Genomic DNA, 24,568 nt, shown 5'->3' with positions numbered 1-24,568 from the left:
TAGTTCTGTTCATTGTCTTTGAGCCTATTTCTCCACTTTGTAAATGGGATCCTGCTATCTCACACATTTTGTCAGTAATTAATGTTTCCAATTTTTCTCTTACCTTCTTGTCTTGGCATCACTGAGAGCTAAGATGTCCTTTTTCCAAAGCCCTGCACACTGAACTGGATGACCTGACATAACTTCAAAAGATTTATCACCACTCAGAAAGTTCACCAGAACGCTGCATCTTCCATGGTCCCCTCTAGGGAATAACCATGACCATGACATTGCTGGCTGCCATCTTCACACTACTACCCAAAGATATTTTGAACTCAAAATTTAGAAATCTAAACTGGCTGTACTCTGGATTAAGAAGAAAACTGCCGAGAAGAGAAGAGAAGAAAAGAAACGGGAAAAAAATGGGTTCTGCAGTCAGTTCCAATCATTAATCTTTGCTTTTCTTTTGTTTCCATAGAAATGCTCCTCATTAAATGTCTGACTGCTTGCACCATTTGCCGCTGTTTAGTCGCTTAGCTGTGTCCAACTCTTTGTGACCCCATGGGCTGTAGCCCACCAGGCTTCTCTGTCTATGGGATTCCCCAACCCACTGGAGTGGGTTGCTGTTTCCTTCTCCAGTGGATCTTCCCATTCCAGGGATGGAACTCACGTCTCTTTTGTTTCCTGCATTGGCAGGCAGATTCTTTACCACTGCGCCACCCAGGAAGCCATATAAAGGCCTACTTTTGGCCTTACTTCCCTCTACAGCATCACCTCCTGAAACACAAATGTCAAACTGGACTGATCTGCTCCCAGGACTGAAAGGCTGGGTTAGTGGGATATGAGCCGGTCTATTAATAACTCAGCTCCTTATCTGTGAAACTTCTAGGGAGGTTTCAGATGGGATAAATGAAGGGATCTGGAATATACCATTGTGAAGGGTCTTTGTTCTGAATTCCCCTTATCTGTGTACAAGGGGAAATTTCCCAAAGAATTAAATTTTCATAAACCTCTGCCCCCAGGGAATCACAACCAGGGAAGACTGACTCCCATCACTGGAGATGAGAAGTTGGCACCAGGATAAGAAATTATCTAAATTCACATGATTACAAAGAGATCATCTCTCTGGAGTAATTCCTAAGGGCCCATTTATCTTTTCTAAATGTTGTTTGTTTTTCCATAAATGCCCCTTTCTTCCTCCTTGTCCTCTGTTAAGTTGGTTTACAAACTCCAAATTGCGCCTCCTTGAGTCACATTTTTCTGTGAACTCCCACATGTGAATAAAAATTTGCCCTTTCTCTTGCTAATCTATATTTTGTCAGATTAATTTGTAGAGCTCCAAATGCTGAGCGTAAAGAGTGCAGAAGAAAAGTATTTTTCTCCCCAAAAGATTGATTCAAATTGAGACTGTCTTGTGGGTGGTATTAAATGGATATCTACCTGTGTTACCATCATTCTGCTGTTTATCCGATGGATCCAGCTGTGGAGCACAGAGTTAGAAAACAAACTCAGTAAATACAGAATGACTTTGGCTTATATCTTAAAGACCTCATACCACCTCTGTATTTCATCTTCCACTGGTCTCTAGGGGAATTTACCCAGATGAGATAACAGGGTTTTATTTTTATTGCTCCTAACTAAAGCAAGGTTTTAACAATCACTTACCCTGACATTTAATTGGGTCCTTAAGGATGGTTTAGATTCTTTAAATAGTTCCAGTCTTTCCAGGGGACATTTAAGAAGTCATTTCAAGAGCTTAGCAGCTTTAAGAGAAACAGTCTAAAAGATCCAGGACCACCTGCCCCCTGGTGGGGAGATGGGGGACAGAGGAAGATGTTAAGGACCCCAAGGGGTATGGTCAGTCAAATGAGTAATAGGATCTAAATGAGTAATATAGGATAAGTGATTGAACCAGGGACTTCAAATAAATGGAATTTGGGGGTAGTGGGGAGGAAGTGGGAAAGAGAGGACAAGGGAAACTGTTAATGATTAAAAAACACAAGAGGTAGATCAACCTCTTGATCTACCAAGTGCAACTTTGGTTTGGATCTTGATTCCAATAAAGCAACTATTAAAATATTTTTAAATATGAGGAAGTTGAATGGATTGTATTAATTGTGTGTGTTATTGGTTTGAGTTGGAGTGTTTTTGTTCTTTGCTATTCTCCAATAACATTCTAAAGGATTTATGGATGAAAAGCTATATTTAACTCACTTTTTACTGATAGTCATTTTAATTGTTTTCTGTGTTCTGACATCATAACCACCACCCCCGCCCCGGACAAATATCCTTTTAGTGATCTTTTACACATATCTGGGATTATTTCCTCAGGATGGATTTCCATGAGTGTATTGTTGACATTTGTAAAAATGAGAATTTTTTTTTTTTTTTTTTTTTTTTTACCAACGGATCTATCAGGGAAGCCCTATGCCAAGCTATAACATCTATAATTTACTTCATATCAAGAAAGAAAAAATAATGTATAATGTGGGAAAAGGGGATGCAGATTGTATAAGAATAACAAAATGATGATTATTAAAGTTAGGTAATAGAGACATGAGGGTTCACAATAGTATTTGAATTTTGCATGTTTGATATTTTAAATAATTAAAAGTAAAATAAAATGGCATACATCACTTCCAGTAGTGTAAATTAATACAAACATTTTGGAAAGCAGTTTGGTATATATATCCAAAGTAATAAAAGTGTTTACTCTGTTAAAAAAAATTGTCAATTTTGCTAATGTCAACAATGCACTCATAGAAATTCATCGTAAGGAAATAATCCCAGATATGTGTAAAGATCACTAAAAGGATATTTGTTCCAGTGGGGGTGTTATAATGTCAGAACACAGAAAACAATTAAAATGACTATCAGTAAAAAGTGAGTTAAATAACTCAGGGTGAAGAAATGTGTTGGCATATTACGCTGTCATGAAAAATGATGTTGCTGAAAAATACTAACATAGAAAATGTTTATAATAGGTGAAAAAGGTAAAAAACTGGTTCCCTATAATCAGATTTTTGCTTTTCTAGAGAAAATGAAAAGACGTATCTCAAAAGTCATAATGATTTTTTCTAAATAGTGAGGATGTAGATGGTTTATTTTCTCCTTTTAAATTTTTTATGTTTTTCTAAAATTCTAAAAAGAGGGGCTCCCCTGGTGAACCAGTATTTAAGACTCTGTGCTTCCATTGCAGAGGGCATGGGTTTGATGACTGGTCAGGGAACCAAGATGCCACTTGCCTCGAAGCATGGCCAAAGGAAATGAGAGAATGGGAAGAGTATATATTTCCTAAGGCTTCCGTAACAAAATACCACAAACTGGATTGCTTAAAATAACAGAAATTTAGTTTCTCACAGTTCTGGCAGGAAGTAGTCTGAAATCAAGGGGTCCACATGGACATGCTCTCTCTGAGGGCTCTTGGGGAGAATCTGCCCCGTGTCTTTCTCAGCTTCTGGTGCTTCTGGCAATCCTCAGTGTTTCTTGGCTTGTAGACTCTACTTGCTATGGCATCACTCCAGCCTCTGCTTCCATCCTCATTTGGGGCTGTCCTCATGTGTCTCTGTCTCTTTTCTCTTCTTAAAAGGACACCGGTCAGATTAGGGCCCACCCTAACCAACGATGACCTTATCTTAGTTTGATTGTACCTGTAAAGACCATATTTCCAAATAAGGTCATGTTCACAGATATCAGGGATTAGAGCTTCAATATATCTTTTTGTTGGGACTCAGTCCAACCCACAACAGGAGGACCACCCTGCCCCTCCAATCCCTAACATCCAGCTAAGTACTGACATGAGTCATGTATCCAGTCCTTCAAGGATGGACAATCACCTTGGCCCAAGGATGCAACCACCTGTTTAAATCTGTGATGAGGCAGGAGGTGCTCAGTGGCAGGTGGGGTAGGCAATGATTTGACTCAAATACCCAAAGGTCATGTGCAGTAGAGAAAATTTCCCAAAGAAATGGTATACCAAAGTATGTTAGGCAGATGAAAATAATAACTGCCACAGTTTACTCTAAACCATTATGTTGGTGGTGGAAAAGAATCTACCTGCAATGCAGGAGACCCAGGTTTGATTCCTGGGTTGGAAAGGTGCCCTGGAGAAAGAAATGGCAACCCACTCCAGTATTCTTTTTTTTTTTTCAGATAGTGGAGTGCAGTTTATTACGCCGGCGGGCCCAAGGCAGAGTCTCCTCTTAGCCAAGGACCCCGACCAGCATTTGTGAAAATCTTTTATACCCCATGTGTGCGCGTCCAAACCCACTACCCCAATTCCAGTATTCTTGCCTGGAGAACCCCATGGGCAGAGGAGTCTGACTGGCTATGGTCCATGGGGTTGCAAGAGTTGGACACGACTTAACAACTAAACCACCAATACTTATTAATAAACCATTATGTTAAATCATTCCATTTTCTGGGATTATATTTATTATCAATTCATTTTGAGAGATTCACCAAGAATTAATGTTGGGTATATTGGTGTGTTTTACCTTTTAAAAATAGGAACCCGAATTACTGGTAACACCCACCTCAAAACTTTTCCAAGGTGAAATTATCAGTTGCATGAAACATTTCCTGGCTGTTATATATCATGAATAAAACAACTGCCATAATCTCTGAGGCAAAGTCAGGATAGGTTCATGTCAAAGAATGTTTTTGGAATAATTATGAAACTATAGATATGTCACAAACCATTAAAAATGGTTAAAACTTATTTTAAAGGGTAATCTTGGAAGTTGGGAATTGTTACGGGCTGAATTGTGTCCCTCACTCCCGCCACCGAACTCATATGTAGAAGTCCTAATCCCTAGGACCTCAAAATGTGACCATATTGAACACAGAGTCCTTTAAGAGGTAAAGCTAAAATGACGTTCTTAGGGTAGGTCCTAATCTAATGTAACTGGCATCCTCATAAGAAGAAGAGATTAGGACCAAACACACACAGAGGAAAGATCAGGTGAAGACACAGGGAGAAAAAAGTCCCCTGCCAGCCAAGGAGTGAGGCCTCAGAAGAAACCAATCCTGCCATCACCTTGCTCTTGGATCTTTAGCCTCCAGAATTGGGAGGAAATTGATTTCTGTTGTTTAAACCATCTCGTGTGTGGTTCTTTGTGATGGGAGCCCTAGCAAATGAATACAGGGACTCAGAAACAACACAGAGGATCATAACAGAGGAGGTAGGCACGAACCGGTGCTCTGTGCTTATCCGTCAGTCCTGGCATAAGCTCCCTGGGGCCTGCCTCTTTTCGCATCCTCCGTGTGCAGTCAGGCAGCTTCAGAGCTGGGTCATATTTAGCTAGTGATGGGCAAAACCTCTGAGGCATAATTTCTCTCAGGTATGAGATCAAGACCATATCTGGGCAAATGAGGCTTGAAAAGACATTTGTTACAGGGCTTCTTCCCAGGAGGCGCTACTAGTAAAGAACCCACCTGCCAATGCAGGAGACCCCAGAGAAGTGGGTTCAATCCCTGGGTTGGGAAGATCCCCTGGAGGAGGAAATGGCAACCCACTCCGGTATTCTTGCCTGGAAAATCCTACCGATAGAGGAGCATGATGGGCTACAAAGAGTTGGACATGTCTGAGCACATGCATAATGGCGATAAAGGCTTATGGGAAAGCAACTTGCTTGTTTTTCTGAGAAAGCCACTGGAGAAGACCTTTTCTCTTTCTGAAGGATGTGGTAGAGGAAGCATGTGGCCCCTGGATTTATTGGAAACCATCTTCTGGCCATGATTTGTGATCGTTTTAACATGAAATTGTCCTCACAGAACACAGAGTATAGTGAGAGGAAGAAAATAATCTTTGGCGACATTTTTGAGTGCTGTATTAAGCCTTAGATGACTTTGCAATTAATTACATGGGCCAATAAATGCCCTTTCTCATATCAATCTGTTATTTTAACTGGAAGTATCCTTCTCTAATGGTTAGAAAATCAATATTTTTTTAAAGGCATGGATTACTTTCATAAGCTTGGAGAAATAACTGAAAGCAACCAACAGCGTGCATGCTTGCTCGCTCAGTCGCTTCAGTCATGTCCGATTCTTTGTGATCCTGTAGACTGTAGCCTGCCAGGCTGCTCCGTCCATGGGATTCTCCAGGCAAGAATACTGGAGCAGGTTGCTATTTCCTCCTCCAGGGGATCTCCCAATTCATGTATTGAACCCCAGTCTCCTGTGTTGCAGGTGGATTCTTTACTGTCTGAGGCACCAGGGAAGCCCCCAAAGCAACCTACACCATCAAAATCCAAAGAATTACTTTTGGGAAATTTCATAATAAGAAAAATAAGAAGCAGGAGGAATTTTCTATCAGGAACTTATTTCTAAAAACGGAATAAAATCATTATAAGCAAACATAATAAACAATTACCCTTTACAGATTATCTTTGGCCAAGCTCTGTACTAAGTGTATCATATGCCATAGCTCATTTAATCTACACAACACTCCTGTGAAGAGGGTTCTACAAATTTCGCACTTTTACAGATGAGGAAACAAAGATTCCAAGAGTTTAAATAACCAGCTCAGTATCACAGTAAAAAAGGCTAAAGGAGAACTGGGTCCTGCTAGTCTAACTCCAGGGCCTTCCCAGGTGGCATTAGTGGTAAAGAACCTGCCTGCCAATGCAGGAGACATAAGAGACGTGGGTTCAATCTCTGGGTCAGGAAGATCCCCTGGAGGAGGGCATGGCAATCCACTCCAATATTCTTGCCTGGAGAATCCCATGGACAGAGGAGCCTGGCGGGCTATAGTCCATAGGGTCATAAAAAGTTGGAAATGACTGAAGTGATTTAGCACACAATCTAACCCCAAAGCCCCACCTTGAACAAGTACACACACTGCCTTCTAAGCATATATCAATTTAATCCTTACACCACTTTCCAGGGTGGGGCCAATAACAGATGAGGAAATTCACATTCACAGAAATTAAGTAACACGAGGGAGCTCCATCAGCTCGCGATTATGCAAAAAGGTGAACCACAGGGCAGAGAGTATTAAGTCAGAGATTAACAGGCAAGATCATTGATATATGGAAAGAACCACCAAAACTTGGCACTCGGTGAGCCCTTAAAGATTCCTGGTTCAGCACGTTCTTTTAGTACTGGAAGATTAAGGCTCAGAGAAGTTTCATCTCTTGCCTAGGGCAACACAGCATGTTAGTGACAGAGGGGGCATCTGCTGAATGTGCTTAATCTGGGAACTTTTCCCTGTCTTAATGGAGTAGATCAAGCCTCCAGGGCCTGTTCATCTGATAATAGACCCCTGATTTTTGCTGTAGAAACCACCCCTTCACCCTGCATGTGGTCTTGAAGGACTGGCAAAAGTCTCCCTCCCTTGGACATGTGATTTGAGCTAGAACAATGGGAATCTCTCTCCTAGGAATTTAAATTTGGGCTGCCATTTATTTTGATAATAAATCTCTGTTTTTCTTTAAGGAATTCAGAGTCAATTTGTAGAGTTTAGAATCTGTGGACCTGGATTAGTTAAGGCTTTTTCAGTTACAAGTGTTAGAAACTCAAGCCAAATATACTTAAGCAAAAAAGAATTTAGTGCCTTAGGTAAGGGATCTGCAAACTGTTGCTCTTGGGCCAAATCCTGCTCACCACCTACTCTTGTAAATAGTTTTATTGGAGCCCAGTTACACCCACTGGTGTATGTACTCTATGGTTTTTACACTGTAGTAGCAGAGATGAGTAGCTTTGACAGAAAGCTTTTCAAGCAGGCCCTTTATAGGAAAAGGCTGCCGATCTCTGATTTAGGTGGAATCAAAGTCAAGTGGCTTGATCGAGGGGCTTGATGATATTTCCAAAATCCAGACCTTCCATCTCTTAGCTTCTGCCTGCTTTCCTCCATGTATTAGCTTCATTCTTGGATTAGCTTTCTCCTTGCAGTTGTAGCCCAAGCAGGGACAACAGTTTATTCCCTCCACAGGCAAATAAAAGTCTTGGGTCAGCAACTCATTGGCCCAAATCAGCTTTTCCCTACGGGCAGAGGAGTGGGGCTTACTGATTGAAGTCAATAAAGATTCACCCCCTGAAGCTAAGGATGGGGTAAAAAAGGATTCTGTAGGGATATGAGGAGCCCTAATTTGCCAGATTTGCTGAATGTCTTCCCTGGTGGCTCAGATGGTAAAGAATCTTCCTGCAATGCAGGAGACCTGAGTTCCATCCCTGGGTTGGGAAGATCCCCTGGAGGAGGAAATGGTAACCCACTCCAGTATTCTTGCCTGGAGAATCCCAAGGACAGAAGAGCCTGGAGGGCTACAGACTATGGAGTTGCAAAGAGTTGAATAAGTTGGAGAGACTTCACTTTCTAGAGTCAATACTGCTATCATACTCCTATTATAGCTGACTTCCAATGCAGAGTTGGGAGGAGATGCACGGTAGCAGGCCATTAAATAGTATTTCCACAATAAACGCCACAGACATAAATATTTCAAGGGCTAAGATGATAACAAAGTGTAGCAAAATAATTAGGAAGTGATGAACTTGGAACATTTATTACTAATTGCATGTTTATATAAGTTAATTTTTAATAAGGGCCATGTTTGACAACTGGCTTATACTTAACAGTCAGCTCTTACTCACCAGCTCCAGCACAGCATAAAACTTATGGAGACTTCTTTTCCCAGAACACAAATAGATGTTAGATGGTAAATAGATAACAACAACAAAAACAAACAAACAAACAAATAAAATACCACACAAGTATCCACTGTGGAAAAACTGATAAACCAGGTAAGGTGGGAAACAGTATGTGATTTTAAGAAAATAAAATATATGTACATTTTTGGGTGAATCCAACAGTGGTGAGAAGCTAGAGTCAGGCCCTGTGAGGCTAGAGATGTGTGGGCTTATATGGGCTGCCCACTGTCCCTCAAATAGCTCCATAAAGCATTGGTTTACACTGACTTCAGGTGACCTCCTGAAGTAGGTAAAGTGGGTAAAGTGACCCATTAGGCCACGCTGAGAGCTAATCCAGAAAGTTCCATAGGAAGAAATCAGGCCATGTAGGAGGGCCAGACACCAAGGAAAATTAAAAGCACAATATGATGGAAATACAGATAGACATTAAATGCCATTACTATGGAACACAGTTCATTAATAACACAGTCTCTGGGGGCATTATTAATAAGAAAATTAAGAAATGTCTTGGATCTATAGTCTGTGAAAGTTCCCAAAGGACAGTCCTTCGAACATCTGATTGTGGGCCCCATGCTCACTCTCTGGAGGGCACACTGTCTCTACGAATGAGAAAACAGAAATGTGGACATGGTCATAGCGAACAATTGATTGTTGTTGTTCAGTTGCTAAATTGTGTCCGGTGGGGTCTTTCCCAGTGAGTCGGCACTTTGAAACTGGTTGAGCTGTGACTATAATTCCAGTCTTTTGATTCTAAACTCTATTCTATGAGCTGAAATCTGACAAATAACATGCTTTTGCCTTGGGATATGCACACACACATAAACAGGTTAAAACTAGAGAACCAAGTCACCACAAGAAAAAAATACCAGGATAATAAATGCTTTTATTTAGGGATTTATTTGCATAGGCTAATGAGTCCATTAATATAGTTTGACTAATTAGATATGTTAGCACCCAAAATGGAGCGGGTAAATTTGGTTCTTCCATTTGACTTTCAAAGCAGTAGGTTTCAACACTATTATCATGGATAATATAGTGGTTCAGGGTTCAGATTGTAGAGACAGGCTGCCCAGATTCGAATCCCAGCTCTATTATTGCTATCTGGAAGATATTGTTTACTTTTTTGTGGCTTAATTTCCTCATCTGTAAAATGGGGACAATAACGGTGCTTCAAAGGTTATTTGAAGATTAAATGAAATAATGCTCAGAGCAGTACCTGGCACATAGTAAACCCTTGATATATGTTAGTGGTTAGTATTTTTATCATAATCAACACTACTGATTTTACTTGGCATAAATACTAGCTTCAGAAGTCAAACTTTAAATGGATGTGCTTATTTAAATTTAGATTTGTTTATTCCTGCTATGATCCTTAGTAGTAAAAACACTATACACTCACATCCATGTATTTTTTTATATTGTCCAAAATCTGTCTGAAAATATTCTCATTTACTCCACTACACAAGAACACTGGCATCATTTAGGGATATGAGAAAAAGAAAGTCTGGATAACTTAAGTGTTAAGCCTTGGAGCCACAATCCAGCCCGGTCTCCTGACTCCAGTAGTTACCAAAGACAGCTGCACTTTCTTAGCCTTTTAGCTGCTGCATCACTGGGCTGTTCTTTGCTCACAAAGCTTCCCTGAAGCCCTCCGTCCGCTTGCTAGGTTTAATGGCTGGTCTCTGATGCTCCTTCAGCATCACCACCCTTCCTTTCACTGGAGAATCCACCCCTCCCCCTTTCTCAGCCATGCAGTTTGAGTGGGACCAGCTTCACACACTCAGTCCCATGAAGGATCCTGACTGATACAATTAGCCTGCCTTAGACTCTAGGCCACATGATTGGGTGTGGCGTGAGCACGTGACCCATTGTGGACCAATGAGAATCCTAGGTCTTCAGCAGGAGACTTTAGAAGAGATTCCCAGTATTCCTGAGTCCAGTGTGGGTTGAGGGCTCTAACTGGGTTAGTTATGTTGTTCTCATGATAAGAGCAGGAAACTACCAGCAGATGCAGGTGTGCATCTAAGCAAAGGATGAAGTCCACAGTAACAAAGGCAGAATGAAGATATGGAGAAAATCCTCAGTGATGTCATTTGAGCTGCTAGAAATTGCCTTACTGGAGGCCAGCATCCACTCTAAACTTTTTGGTTATTAGGATCAAAATTTTCCTTTTATTATGGAAGCCTCCAAGTTGGGTTTTCTGTCACAGCAAAGAGTTCTATTTGATAGAAAGGACCTTCCCATATGACCTACACAGAATCCTCAAAGCAAAGAAGAGATTTAGGCTAGACTAGTTCTATAATATTGACATGGGATATATATATTCTTCACAATGCTTGCTTCTGGTTCTAAATTTCCATTATTCCTCCTTTTTTTTTTTCATATAATACCTATTGAAGAGTTAATAATCCATTTTATTTTCCATCAGGAGAGAAAAAAGTGATGGGTATTAAGTGCTTCTATTATTTAAAAAGTTATTGCTATATGATTTTGGACCATCAGGACTGTTCTAGTAAAAAGATAAAAGGTGTGGAGGGGATGTGGCAGGGAGGGTAATTAAAGGAAACCTGTTCTCAACAGGCCAAGCTCCCAAGAACATCTTCTTTCGTTATATTTGAGTCTCTGACACTTGCTACCAAATTTAGACCTCCTTTTCTGCCTTTTCCTCCATTTCCCTTCTCTCTGACGTATCCTGTGGTCCACTCCTTCTTAATTCCTTTCCACTCTTCGGGATATCCAGGACACTTCTCTGACTGTGCGTGTTGCCCGCGCCTCCTTTGCACTATATGGCTTATGTCATATATGTCCCTGCGCTCCTGTCCTAGTGCAGGCTGAGCACCCCAAAACTTCCACCCTCAGTGTCCTTAATGACTCGTAGCTGACAGCAGCCCCACACGTCCATATCCACCCTTTCCAGAGATGCTGTAAAGGAACCCAGATGAACCCCAGCTTTCTGGGTTTCAGGGATTCATCACATCTCAGGATTGGGAGGAAATCAGCTAGCTAATGCAACAGTCCTAACTGGTGTGTGTGGGTCAGCTGCATGTAGTGTCCTAAGCAAGGTGGTGAAAATAGTACCAGATAATTTACTTGAATCAGTGAACTTAAAAAGATAAAACAAAGACTGATAAAAAGAACTACATTAAAATCAGGGACTTCAGTTTATCAGAAAACACCTATAACAGCTAAAGTTCTCATATCTAGACTCCATGAAGAATTTTGGCAAATGAGTAAGAAACTTCAACAGACTCTTTCCAGAAGAGGGTATTCAAATGGCTAATTAGTATATGAAAAGCGTACAAACGCCTCCCACTTGGGAGACACCAATGAAAACCACCAGAAACCAGAATGATAAACAGCTGACCTGCTCATAAGAAGTCTCATGGGAATACATATTGTTGATGTTCAGTCGCTCAGTCCTGTCCAACTCTTTTGTTGCCGAATGGTCCATAGCTCACCAGGCCCCTCTGTCCAGGGGATTTCCCAGGCAAGAATACTGGAGTAGGTTGCATTTCCTTTTCCAGGGGATCTTCCTGACACAGGGATTGAACCTGTGTCTCCTGCATTGGCAGACAGATTCTTTACCCCTGAGCTGCCAGGGAAGCCCGAGAATGCAAATCTGCAGAGTTATTTTGGAGGCCTACTTAGTGTCTACTAAGCAGTTTAGAACCTACTATAGCTGAACACAGACAACCTATGACCCAGCAACTCCACGCGTAGGTATGATGTGGACTATTCAAACAATGCTAAACATAGACCTAAACTGACTCTTTGCGACCCCATGGACTATACAGTCCATGAAATTCTCCAGGCAAGAATACTGGAGTGAATAGCCTTTCCCTTCTTCTGGGGATCTTCCAAACCCAGGGATCGAACCTAGGTCTCTTACATTGCAGGTGGATTCTTTACCAGCTGAGTATGAGAGATGAAAAAAAAAACAACAACTAAAGGCAACATCAGTCTTCAGGTTCCATTCAACTGTCCATAAAATACAGTATATAGACCATTTTGTGCATGCTAAATGATTTACATCACAAAGTGCATTTAACCCTCAGAACTCTGAGACAGGTTTGATCACCCCAATTTTACAGATGGGCTCAGAAGGGTAGAAAAACTTGCCGCAGGGCACACAGCTACATTAGGAGAGTGCTAGGATTTAAACCTGATCCAGTCTCCACACTCTTATCTGTTCTGTACCACCTTTGTTGCTGATTGCCTTCACTGAGATAGGCAAACCCTGTAAAGGAGGGGGAGAGGAAAGGAGCTGTGAGATTTCCCCTGCTCTGGGTTCCCACAACCCTACTTCGTCCACCTACCCAGATGCAAGCCTACTTCAGGAAGGTGTTGGTTGGGGTTCTTCTCTTTTCCAGGTTTCTATCCAGAGCCATAGCCTAGTCCAGGAGCCCACAGCTTTAGCCCAAGGGCCAAATCCAGCCCATCACCTGTTTATTCAAATAAAGTTTTATTGGAACATGGCCAGTACGAAATTAGCCTATGTATAGACTATGGTGGCTTTTGCCCTGCAATAAGTGATAGTTGCTCAGTTGTGTCCGACTCTTTGCTATCCCATGAACTGTAGCCCACCAGACTCCTCTGTCCATGGAATTCTCCAGGCAAGAATACTGAAGTGAGTTGCCATTTCCTTCTTCAGGGGATCTTCCCAACCCAGGGATCGAGCACAGGTCTCCTACACTGCAGGCAGATTATTTACCATCTGAGTCACTAGGGGGGCCTACTATTAAGAGACATTTCTAAGTATAAAGACAGGTCAACTTAAAAAGTATCAGCAGATCCATATGGCCCTCAGTGCCTATAACATTTATTATCTGGGTCTGTACAGAAAAAGTTTGCTGACCCCTGCCTAGACTAATACACTTCCCTTGCAGTCCAACCCCTATAAGAGGCAGGAGGAGGTTGATTTCATCACATCCTGGTCCTAAACAACAAACTTTTAGGTGCCCCAGGTCCCATCCCAAAGGAGAGACATCTGGATGCTCTGGGTTTAGGAGAATTCTCAGGTGCCCTGAAGCTCCTTTCTGCTCCCAACAGACCCATCCCCTCTCTGGTAGCCAATCCTGAAAGGACTAGTTTGGCGGCAAGGTAACTACGGTCACCTGTGTAAACTCTACTTATGTCTAATTACCCCACAGCATAGATTGGTTTTGCATATCCTTTACAATGTCATATTAAATTTGTTGCAAGCCTTATTTGATTCCAAACTAAACTATACTCATGCATATTCTATCTTGCTAATGAGCTGCTTTTGGAAAATGGCCAATTGCTCACAATTTACACAAAATCAAATGGAACACTGGTCAGGAGTGCTGGGTTATTGGCTTATGCTCAGAATTATTTCTTAATATGTAGCTGAAGAAAGGAAATGACTATAAAGCTAACAGCCCCCAAAGAAGTTACAATTTCCAAAACTAAATATCAAGAGAGAACCATTAGAAAGTTTATGAATTGTGTAATGATTTGAAATTTCTAAAGCCAGAGCTATCAGCTTAAATTAATCAATTTCTGTCTTGACTAAAGCTTTTTGTAAAATAGCATTGGGATTTTCTCAATACATCTGAACTTTTCAAATGTGAATTTTATACCAGGAGAGAAGACAAATATACCTTCCCAGCCTAATAGTTCGATTCAAGGCATAAGCTTTTAATAATAATAGCTACACTTTCTTAAACTTTTAAATTGCATGAGTCTTTGTCTTTAAGTACATTATTTGATTTAATCTTCCCAACAGCCATATAAATAGGTACTATTAGCATCCCCATATTATGACAGAGGAAACCAATATACAGAGTGATTAAGTAACTTGCAGAAAAATTTCCCAGTGTCATCTAGATAGCCCTGTTTCCTCCTTTGTGCTCTTATTGCACATACGCATCTCATAAAAAGTTATCAATGCCCATTTTCTACTGAGAGAAAGCCCACTTATGTTTTGTGAGAGTTCAGGATGTGATTTATTCAAAAAGCATAGATGGCAATTACTGTTCCGTGTTTTGCAGGCATGATTTCACTTTGTCTTCACAACAGCTCCATTAGCCCTATCAGTATCTTAATTTCTTAGGTGATTATCCTGCGATTCAGAGAGCTCATGTACCTTGCCTGCCATCACAGAGCCGGTAAAGAACAGAGTGGTAGGTTTCCGATAGAGCAATGGGCATTGGAATGCTACAATGCACAGATGTGAGTGCATCCGTGCACTCTCAGTGGTGTCCGACTCTCTGCGACTCCAAGGACTGTAGCCCACCAGGGAAGAATATTGGAGTGGGTTGCCATTTTCTCCTCCAGGGAATCTTCCTGAACCAGGGATCCAACCCTCATTCCTGTATCACAGGCAGATTCTTTACAGCCAAGCCACCGGGGAAGTCCACGGATGTGAGAGTTGGACCATAAAGAAGGTTGAAGGCTGAAGAATTGTTGTTTTTAAATTGTGGGGCTGGAGAAGACTCTTGAGAGTCCCTTGGACTGCAAGATCAAACCAGCCAATCCTAAAGGAAATCAGCTTTGAGTATTCACTGGAACGACTGTTGCTGAAGCTGAAACTCCAGTACTTTGGCCACCTGATGTGAAGAACCGACTTGTTGGAAAAGACCATGATGCTGGGAAAGGTTGAGGGCAGGAGGAGAAGGGGTGGCAGAGGATGAGATGATTAGAGAGCATCACTAACTCCATGGACATGTGTTTGAGCAAATTCCTGAAGACAGAACTCCTGGAGAAGGGGACGACAGAGGATGAGATGGCTGGATGGCATCACAGACTCAATGGACATGAGTCTGAGTAAACTCTGGGAGTTGTCAATGGACAGGGAGGCCTGGCGTGCTGCAATCCATGGGGTCGCAAAGAGTTGGACACGACTGAGGGATTGAACTGAACTGAACTGAACTGGAGATAGTGGAGGACAGAGAAGCCTGGTGTGCTGCAGTTCCTGGGGCTGCAAAGAGTTGGACATGACTTAGTGACTGAGCAACAATGAAGTGCTCTGATGCCCCTTTAGGAGAGCAACGTCTTGATTCATGCGATGAATCAAGTTGGGGTTGTTGCGCTATGATGCTTTTGATTGGGTAAGTTCATGCACTGGGCCTGGGGCAGGGCCAAACGGCTCTGCTTATTAAAAATAGTGAGGAACTGAGGGACTTCACTGGCAGTCCAGTGGTTAAGAATCCAAGCTCCCAATGCAGGTGGCCTGTGTTTGATCCCTGGCCATGGAACTAGATCCTGCATGCCAAAAGTAAGACCTGGTGCAGCAAAAAAAAAAAAAAGCGGGGGGGGGGGAGGAATTTTAAGTTCCCAAGAGGCAGAGAGAAAAACCCTGGAAGCTGGTGTGGGGAAAAGGGCACCAACAGAAAACCTTAAAGCGGAGCCAAGCACAGACTCTGGAGGAAAGAAATCCTGAGGCAGAAGTGGTGTGGCAGTGGTGTGCACGGGCACACGCACTCAACGTACACTCCCATCCCCTTCACAAACCTCACCAGGATATTGTCAGTAAAGTCCACCTTGCTCGCTGATGTGTGAGGAGAATTTTTTAGGGTAACTTAGGCACCAAGAGCCGGATTACTGCAAAGCAAAACCAGAGACAGCTCATGTGATGCAAGAACCCCAGCCCAAGGTGCCGACTGACACGCATCCAGGTTACAGCAGTCACCTACAGGGGGCGCATTTCAGATCCCTCTTGCCAGCTGTACTCAACCCCATTCCACTGTACTCTTTAGCACTGCATTAAGTACTCCTTAGTGCCAGGTAACAGATAAGGGGGGAAAAAAGACTCTTAGAGGGTGCTTGAGACTAAACTTCTATACTACTTACTAGGAAAAGAGTACTTTGTGTGTGTGTGTGTGTGTTAGTTGCTTAGTCGTGTCCGACTCTTCACAACCCCACAGACTGCAGCCCACCAGGCCCCTCCATCCACGGGATTCTCCAGGCAAGAACACTGGAGTGGGTTGCCATTTCCTTCTTCAAACGGAACTATAGAAAGAAAGATAGCTCCTCATTCCAGCTTACAAAGTCTACAAGCAATAAATGCTGGAGAGGGTGTGGAGAAAAGGGAACCCTCTTACACTGTTGGTGGGAATGCAAACTAGTACAGCCACTATGGAGAACAGTGTGGAGATTCCTTAAAAAACTGGTATTAGAACTGCCATATGACCCAGCAATCCCACTCCTGGGCATACACACCAAGGAAACCAGATCTGAAAGAGACACGTGCACCCCAATGTTCATCGCAGCACTGTTTATAATAGCCAGGACATGGAAGCAACCTAGATGCCCATCAGCAGACGAATGGATAAGGAAGCTGTGGTACATATACACAATGGAATATTATTCAGCCATTAAAAAGAATTCATTTGAATCAGTTCTAATGAGATGGATGAAACTGGAGCCCATCATACAGAATGAAGTAAGCCAGAAAAATAAAGACCAATACAGTATACTAACGCATATATATGGAATTTAGAAAGATGGTAATGATAACCCTACATGCAAAACAGAAAAATAGACACAAATGTACAGAACAGACTTTTGGACTCTGTGGGAGAAGGCGAGGGTGGGATGTTTCGAGAGAACAGCATCGAAACATGTATATTATCTAGGGTGAAACAGATCACCAGCCCAGGCTGGATGCATGAGACAAGTGCTCGGGCCTGGTGCACTGGGAAGACCCAGAGGAATCGGGTGGAGAGGGAGGTGGGAGGGGGGATCGGGATGGGGAATACATGTAAATCCATGGCTGATTCATGTCAATGTATGACAAAAACCACTACAATATTGTAAAGTAATTAGCCTCCAACTAATAAAAATAAATGAAAAAGAAAGAAAGAAAGAAATTGATGTTGCTCAGTCATGTCTGACTCTTTGCGACCTCATGGACTGTAGCCTACCAGGCTCCGCCATCCATGGAATTTTCTAGGAAAGAGTACTGGAGTGGGATAACCCATTCACCCCTCACAATTACAGAAGAGAAATTGAGGCATAGAGAAGTTAAGCAACTGGGTCCTCATCACACAGCAGCTAGGAAGAAACATGGCTGGGACTTGAACTCAAGACACTCCAGCTTCAGAGCCCAGGATCTGAACAAATACTAAACCCCCCAGAGCATGCTGCCTGGAGTACAGTGCCTAGAGAACTCAGCAGGGCCCTCTAGCCTCCGAAATCTGGTTCCTGAGTTGACAGTATCCAGACTCCAGCTCGTATTCTTCCTCAGGTGGATTTAACGGGCAGTGAGGGTAAGGTCACCGATGCTTGGCTGTTGCTGGGCCCCTATTCTGAGGTGTTCATTAAAAAAAAAAAAAAAAAAGACCCTAGGGATGGGATGAGACTCGCAAGCCAGGTGTCCAGAGCCCAGGCTCCTCCCCGCACTGAGCACAGTCTTCTGCGTCTGATTACACCTGCAGGGCGGACTTGTCTGCCCTTGGCTCACCTGCTGCTTCAAAAGGAGGCAGAGAGCCTGCAGCCACACAGCAACGCAAACGTGTCTCTCACCAGAACCCGGGGACCAGCACAAAACCATTTCTGATGTATTCAATGTTTCTGAAACCCGAAGCACACTTAACTCCTAAACACTGGTGTGGCTTAAAACTTCTGTCTCAAAAATCGGATCTTAAAAACGTAACAATCTTAAGAGTGGGAAATCCCCAACATCACGGCCTACCCTGGCTTTACTTTTTCTCCCATGCCTCCCCCATCAAGACTAGATCACCACAGACGAGACGCCACGTGAGTGTCTCATTGGGGTGAACCGGGGCGCCTTTGTTTCTTTCCCTGAGACTGAAAGAAGACGGAGGATGAATTATCTGGTGCAGCTGAGAAGTGGGAGGAGGGTTCTCCTTTTAAGGGGAACCATTAAGTTTTAGAGTCATTTTCACAGTAACATTAAGCCATTTACTTAGCAATTATGCAGGGAATAAATACTGATAGAGTGTTCTGTGAGCACAGCTGCATGCCAGCATCTGGAGCTGCCTCTGGAATCCTAGAGGGCACATCTGCCAGTAGAGAGGCTCCTCCGGAGAGTGCCTCGGAGGTTGGATGGAAACGCAGCTGCAGTATCAGCCAGTGAGGTCAGGAAGGGGTGGGCTGTCCTGACCACGCAAGAAACCTTAGACTTCGTTCTGTATTCTATACAGAGTCAGGATCTGCGCTCCTGGCCACACACACACACACACACACACACACACACACACACACACAAAATGACTGCACTGGTAAAAATAAACTCCCAAAGCAATTGAGCATCTGTAATGGGCCAGGAGGGCTTCCCAGGTGGCTCAGAGGTAAAGAATCCGCCTGCCAATGGAGCAGACTTTGATCCCTGGGTCGGGAAAATCCCCTGGAAGAGGAAATGGCAACCCACTCCAGTATTCTTGCCTGGGAAATCCCACAGACAGAGGAGCCTGGTGGGCTACAGTCCAGGGGGTCACAAAGAGTCAGACACCACTTGGGGCGCACACACCAGCACTACCACCACCAAAGGGCCAGGCACTGTCCCCTGCACCCTGTGTGTGAGGCTTCCTAACAGTGAGGGCGCTGCTTGTGTTATTCCTGTTTAATGAGGGAGGGCAGGATCGAGGGAGGACTTAGGTACTCAAGCCCAAGTATCTAGCAGCACCAAGACTTGAGCATGGGTATATTCTGATGTTGGAGCCCATGCTCCTAACCATGACCCTATATTAACTCCCAAGTAGGTGATCATATAGAGCTGTGCCAACAGATTCTGCAGCACTCTGGCTGGCTTGACCCTAGCAGTCATTTTTCAGAGTACCTAATCTGTGTCAAGGGGCTTTCCAGGTGTGACCAATGCAAGTGACTTAAGAGACGTGGGTTCGATCCCTGGGTTGGGAAGATCACCTGGAGGAGCGCGTGGCAACCCACTGCAGTATTCCTGCCTGGAGAATCCCATGGACAGAGGAGCCTGGGGGGCTATAGTCCATAGGGACTCAAAGAATTGGACTTGACTGAGTGACTTAGCACACATGCACTCGGTATCCGACACATCCAGTGGATTGAAATGTAGGGAGCATGTCAATGGGAGAATCAGCAGATGGAGGTGTTCTCCACTGCAGGCAGAGCACCCACCCCGAACATTCTTCATTTGTCCCTTCTCATATTGCCCCGCCTGCCCTTTTCCTTCTCCCTTTCCCAAAGTGATGAGAAGGAGCAATCAGATGACTTATGATGAGGGGCAAAGCAACTATGTCTTCCCCTCTCTGAGTCATTCTCCAGATCTCTAGATATCAGTTCAGTTCACAGTTCGGTTCAGTTGCTCAGTCATGTCCAACTCTTTGCGACCCCATGGACTACAGCACACCAGGCTTCCCTGGCCATCACCAACTCCCAGAGTTTGCTCAAACTCATGTCCATTGAGTCAGTGATGCCATCCAGCCATCTCCTCCTCTGTTGTCCTCTTCTCCTCCTGCCTTCAGTCTTTCCCAGCATCAGGGTCTTTTCCAATGAGTCAGTTCTCATTAGGTGGCCAAAGTATTGGAGTTTCAGTTTCAGCATCAGTCCTTCCGATGAATAATTAGAACTGATTTCCTATAGGATTGACTGGTTTGATCTCCTTGCAGTCCAAGGGACTCTCAAGAGTCTTCTCCAGTACCACAGTTCAAAAGCACCAATTCTCAGTGTGAGAGAGTCCAACTCTCACATCCATAATGACTACTGTATTTATCTCTAGACATATACAGGTATAAATTTATGTACATGTTTCAATATTCAGTGAAATGTGTCCCCCCACCCAGGTCCTACCCACCCATCCCCTAATTCTACTGATTTGCATTTTCTTGTGTTTCCTTCTAAATTTGCACATACATATGTAACACATTACAAACTTAGTAGTTATTAATCCTTCTCACTCCTGCTCATTTTCTTGGTGCTCTAGCCCTGTGAATACTCAGAGAGAGCATCTTCATTCTCTTCTATAGCTGCATACTATTCCATTTACAGATGTGTCATACTTACTTGAGTTTCCTCCTATTAAAAGACATTCTGATGTTCTCTATTTTTCTGTTCATAGATGGACACTTTGACTCTTTGTGTCTAGATCTCAGTTCTTTAGAACTCCATGAAAAATAAGGAGGATGATGGACATCTCCAAATTTCAAAGAACCACCACTACAGAGTATCAAAGCAAAGAATCAAAATGTACTCAGGAAAAGCTCCACTCTGAGAAGATCTTTCTATGCCAGGAGAGACTGCCATGTCCACCTTTTCCCAAATATTCCATTTCCAGACTTTCCTGGTCATCCAGGGGTTAAGACTCTGCCTGCCAGTGCAGGGGACATGGGTTTGATCCCCAGTCAGTCCCGGAAGATCCCACGTGTTGTGTAGCAATTAACCCGTGTGCCACAACTACTGAAGCCTGAGCTCTGGAGCCCACGCTTCTCAATAAGAGAAGCCATCACAATGAGAAGCCTGTTCACGGCAACTAGAGAAAGCCCACTCATAGCAATGAAGACTCAGCGCAGCCAAAAATAATTTTAAAAAATTCCATTTCCCTTCAGCTCAGAAAAAATCTGACATCTTGAATTATGCGATCTATACATAAAGCAGTTTTTAGCTATAATTGGTGGGGGATGGTTATTGAGATAATGTAAAACTCAGCCCAGTCTAGCCTACCAACTCAGGAGGAGTCCAAGCCTGGAGGTCTTTCCTTTGCCTCTCTGGCTGGGCCCATCAGGGGCTGAGCAATTGTCCTCTCCATGAAGACATTCACTTTCCCAGCGCAGCCCCCCGACCACCCCATCCAAGCCAGATAAGCGTGCCTGCATTTGTGAAAATGTCACATCAGTGCTGGATTTGTCACCAAGAAATGATACGTGTTTCTTCTCTTATCCCTTTCAGATCTTTACTAAAAACAGCAGTCACACCTTAGAATGGGACCAGCACTAAAATAACGAGAATTAGGACAATCTGCTTGCCTTTCGGTTTGTCCTAACACCCTCACCTTTTCTAAACTCGGTCACTGCATTCTACCTCCTCCCTCCTCCCACCTGTAGCTGATGCTGTTGGTTCCCTGCCCACATTCTCTTAGGTACCATTTCAGGGTACAGTGGCCTGACTTTCAATGACTAGCATCTGCATCTCTTTGCCTAAGAGCTTTCTCCAGCTACCAGTGGCCATTCTGCCCATATGCAAGGCAGACTGGAAGGGCTCAGGAATTAATGCCCAGTGCTCTTTCCCTTACATTCTACTACATTTGAGCACTGATGATGAAATACTTGGTGTGGCAATTTCTTGGCCATGAAGAGTGTTTCAGTGAGAATGGGTCACAGAACGCTTCATAAAAAAGTTCTTAGAATTTGGGCTGTTTCAAGAAATTCCCCAAAACCTCTCCAGTTCATCCCCTCCCTGAGCTATATTTAACACATGCTGTTCCAGGGGCTGCTCTGACGGGACTTGGTCTCATATCTTGTCCTACAAGCCCCTCACACCGTCCACACCCTTTGGGCAATACTTGAAAATATCGTCTGCGGGAGTCTCCTATTCCTGCAACACTGCTGCAAAACAAAAACTGGTGACTTATGAAATCAAGCGTTTATTTTTCTTATTCACGGGTCTGCAGATTGGCTATGGTGATGCTACTTCAGTCTGGGTTTGGGTCTGTTCCATATGACTAATCCTGGGATCCAGAGACAAAGGGCACTGGCTACCCAAGGCATGCTCTTCTTATGGTGGTTACAAGGGAAGCCACACAATGTAAGCATTATTTAAAGGCTCTGCTGGAGTCACAGACACTCACATTCCATTCGTTGAAGCAGGTCAATGGCCAAGGCCACAGTCAGTAGTGTAAAAAGCATATAAGGTCCCAGATTGCAAGGGAGATGAGTGAAGCTCTGCTGAATAACACTTCAATCGATCACATCAGCTACAAGTGTGATTTCCAGGGAGGGAGGGAGGTCAAGTACATCTTCCCAAAGCCTCTGAATCTACAAACTGATACTGTCCTATCACTCAAGTCAGTTCTATAAGCTGCCAAGAGGCAACAATCTCAAAGGGACCTTTCTTGAGAGATCCCCGGGGATGTGAAATGGCATTCTCCCAGATTAGAGATCCCCAAGATGGAAAGTATCTAGTTGATCTGGGATAGTTTAAAAACCTACCATTCTACTTCTCATGATCTGCCCTAAATCAAGCTTTCAAACTTCCCTTTAGAAAGGATGGGACCTGAAGAGAGGGAAGAGGCAGATGTGGGTGGTTTATATGCTTCACCCTCAGTAATCAATGTCTAGCAATAAAGGTCCTGGCCAAGATACAGAATAGTGCAGTGGCCAGGAATAGCTACTCCTGAGTTTGACAACACACATTTGAATCTCTTCTTATGCTGGATACTAATTGTCTTCCCCACCCAACTCCTCAACTTCCATTTCCCCTTCTGTCTCCCAAGAAGAATCCTCATTTTGTTCATGGAACTGCCCTCCTCAGGGAACAATGACCCACCTCCAACACAAACCTCAGCTGAATTGGCAGGGACTAGTTCTGTTCCCTTTGCCAGTGACTGGTTCAAGAATAGGTAAGTGACCTAGAAGGGGCTGATGAGATAAACAACCGTGGCTACGGGAAGAGTTTGCTGGAGGGAAAATATTCCATCATTGTAAGGAGAAAGCCCTAGAAAGAAACCAACCCTTTCTTCTTTTTCTGAACTTTGTTATGTCTAGATGTCACTGCTAGAGTCCTCTAACTTCCCAAAGATGAAAACAACTGAAAGATGGCAGAGCAGAGAGATGGAAAGAACAAACGTCCTGAGGATATCATTGAACTGCTGAATCAACCTCGCCTGAAGCTTGTCTTAACTGCGACCTTGCTTTTCAGTGAGGTCATGAAAGATCCTGGTTCCTGACTCTTGACTCACAGCTAAGCCAGCTTCAGCAGTCTCTACCCAGTCACTGACTACCACTGTGTCCTTGGGCAAGTCACTGAATTTCTCGAACTCCGTTTTTGCACCAGAACCTATTGCCAGGATTAAACGACAATAAGAATGAAGCATTTGAAAATTTGCAGTGTCTGGTGTCTCGTAAGGATGCAAATGACTCCCAGGCATGATTTTTATTATAGGGCTTTGGGGCACCATCAAGCAAGAAAGTGCAGGCCTGGGCTGAGAGTCATAACTTATGTACTTCTCTGTTTATAGTTGTCGTCCTCTGGCTGTTCCTTCTAGAAAGTTACTAAAAACCGCTCCCCAAAACCTGTTTTTATAATGGACTGAGAAGTATAAGGTTTCCTACCCTAATCTCTGAAGCCTGTGAGGTGTAAAAGCCCCATGGTGAAGAGTACAAGGGGGATGTGTTTATGTCTTATTTTTTAAACATTACATAATTAACACATGATTTTTTAATATGAAAAAATGCAGATAAGCAATATGAGAAAACAAAAAGAAAATTTACTTACAATCCCAACACCCAAAGGAAAGCACTCTGAATACCATGTACATGTTCTTCCAAACTTCTTAGTTGGGGCATCTTTGAAAAGAGAGAAAAAATAAGCATCCTTGTATGCTACTTCTGAGGGTGAATTGGTGATGACCTTTTGGAGGGAAATTTTGTAGAGTCTTTGGAAATTTAAAAAATATGTATATTTTAATGCACCAACACTTTGGTTCCTCTTGACAGTCCCTTGGACAGCAAGGAGATCAAACCAGTCAATCTTAAAGGAAATCAACCCTGAATATTCACTGAAAGGACTGATGCTGAAACTAAAGCTTCAATACTTTGGCCACCTGATGCGAAGAACTGATTCACTGGAAAAGACCCTGATGCTGGGAAAGATTGAAGGCTGGATGAGAAGGGGACGACAGAGGATGAGAGGGTTGGATGGCATCACCGACTCAATGGTCATGAGTTAGAGCAAGCTCTAGGAGTTGGTGATGGACTGGGAATCCTAGCATGCTGCAGTCCATGGGGTCACAAAGAGTCAGACATGATTGAGTGATTGAACTGAAGTTTGG

At 43.3% G+C, this 24,568-nt stretch overlaps 1 long non-coding RNA gene across 1 annotated transcript in view; it reads left to right on the top strand.

Moving 5' to 3' along the window:
* The window catches only part of LOC133054896 (uncharacterized), a 64,808-nt gene extending 40,984 nt beyond the window's left edge, over positions 1–23,824 (top strand). The window contains exon 3 of the long non-coding RNA XR_009692530.1: positions 23,283–23,824. This is a non-coding gene — a long non-coding RNA (uncharacterized LOC133054896). The remainder of the gene's footprint in view (positions 1–23,282) is intronic.
* The last annotated feature ends 744 nt before the right edge of the window (positions 23,825–24,568 follow it).

This window comes from Dama dama, chromosome 1, assembly GCF_033118175.1.
Source record: "Dama dama isolate Ldn47 chromosome 1, ASM3311817v1, whole genome shotgun sequence".
Lineage (NCBI taxonomy): Eukaryota > Metazoa > Chordata > Mammalia > Artiodactyla > Cervidae > Dama > Dama dama.
This window is presented reverse-complemented; position numbering and strand designations above follow the sequence as displayed.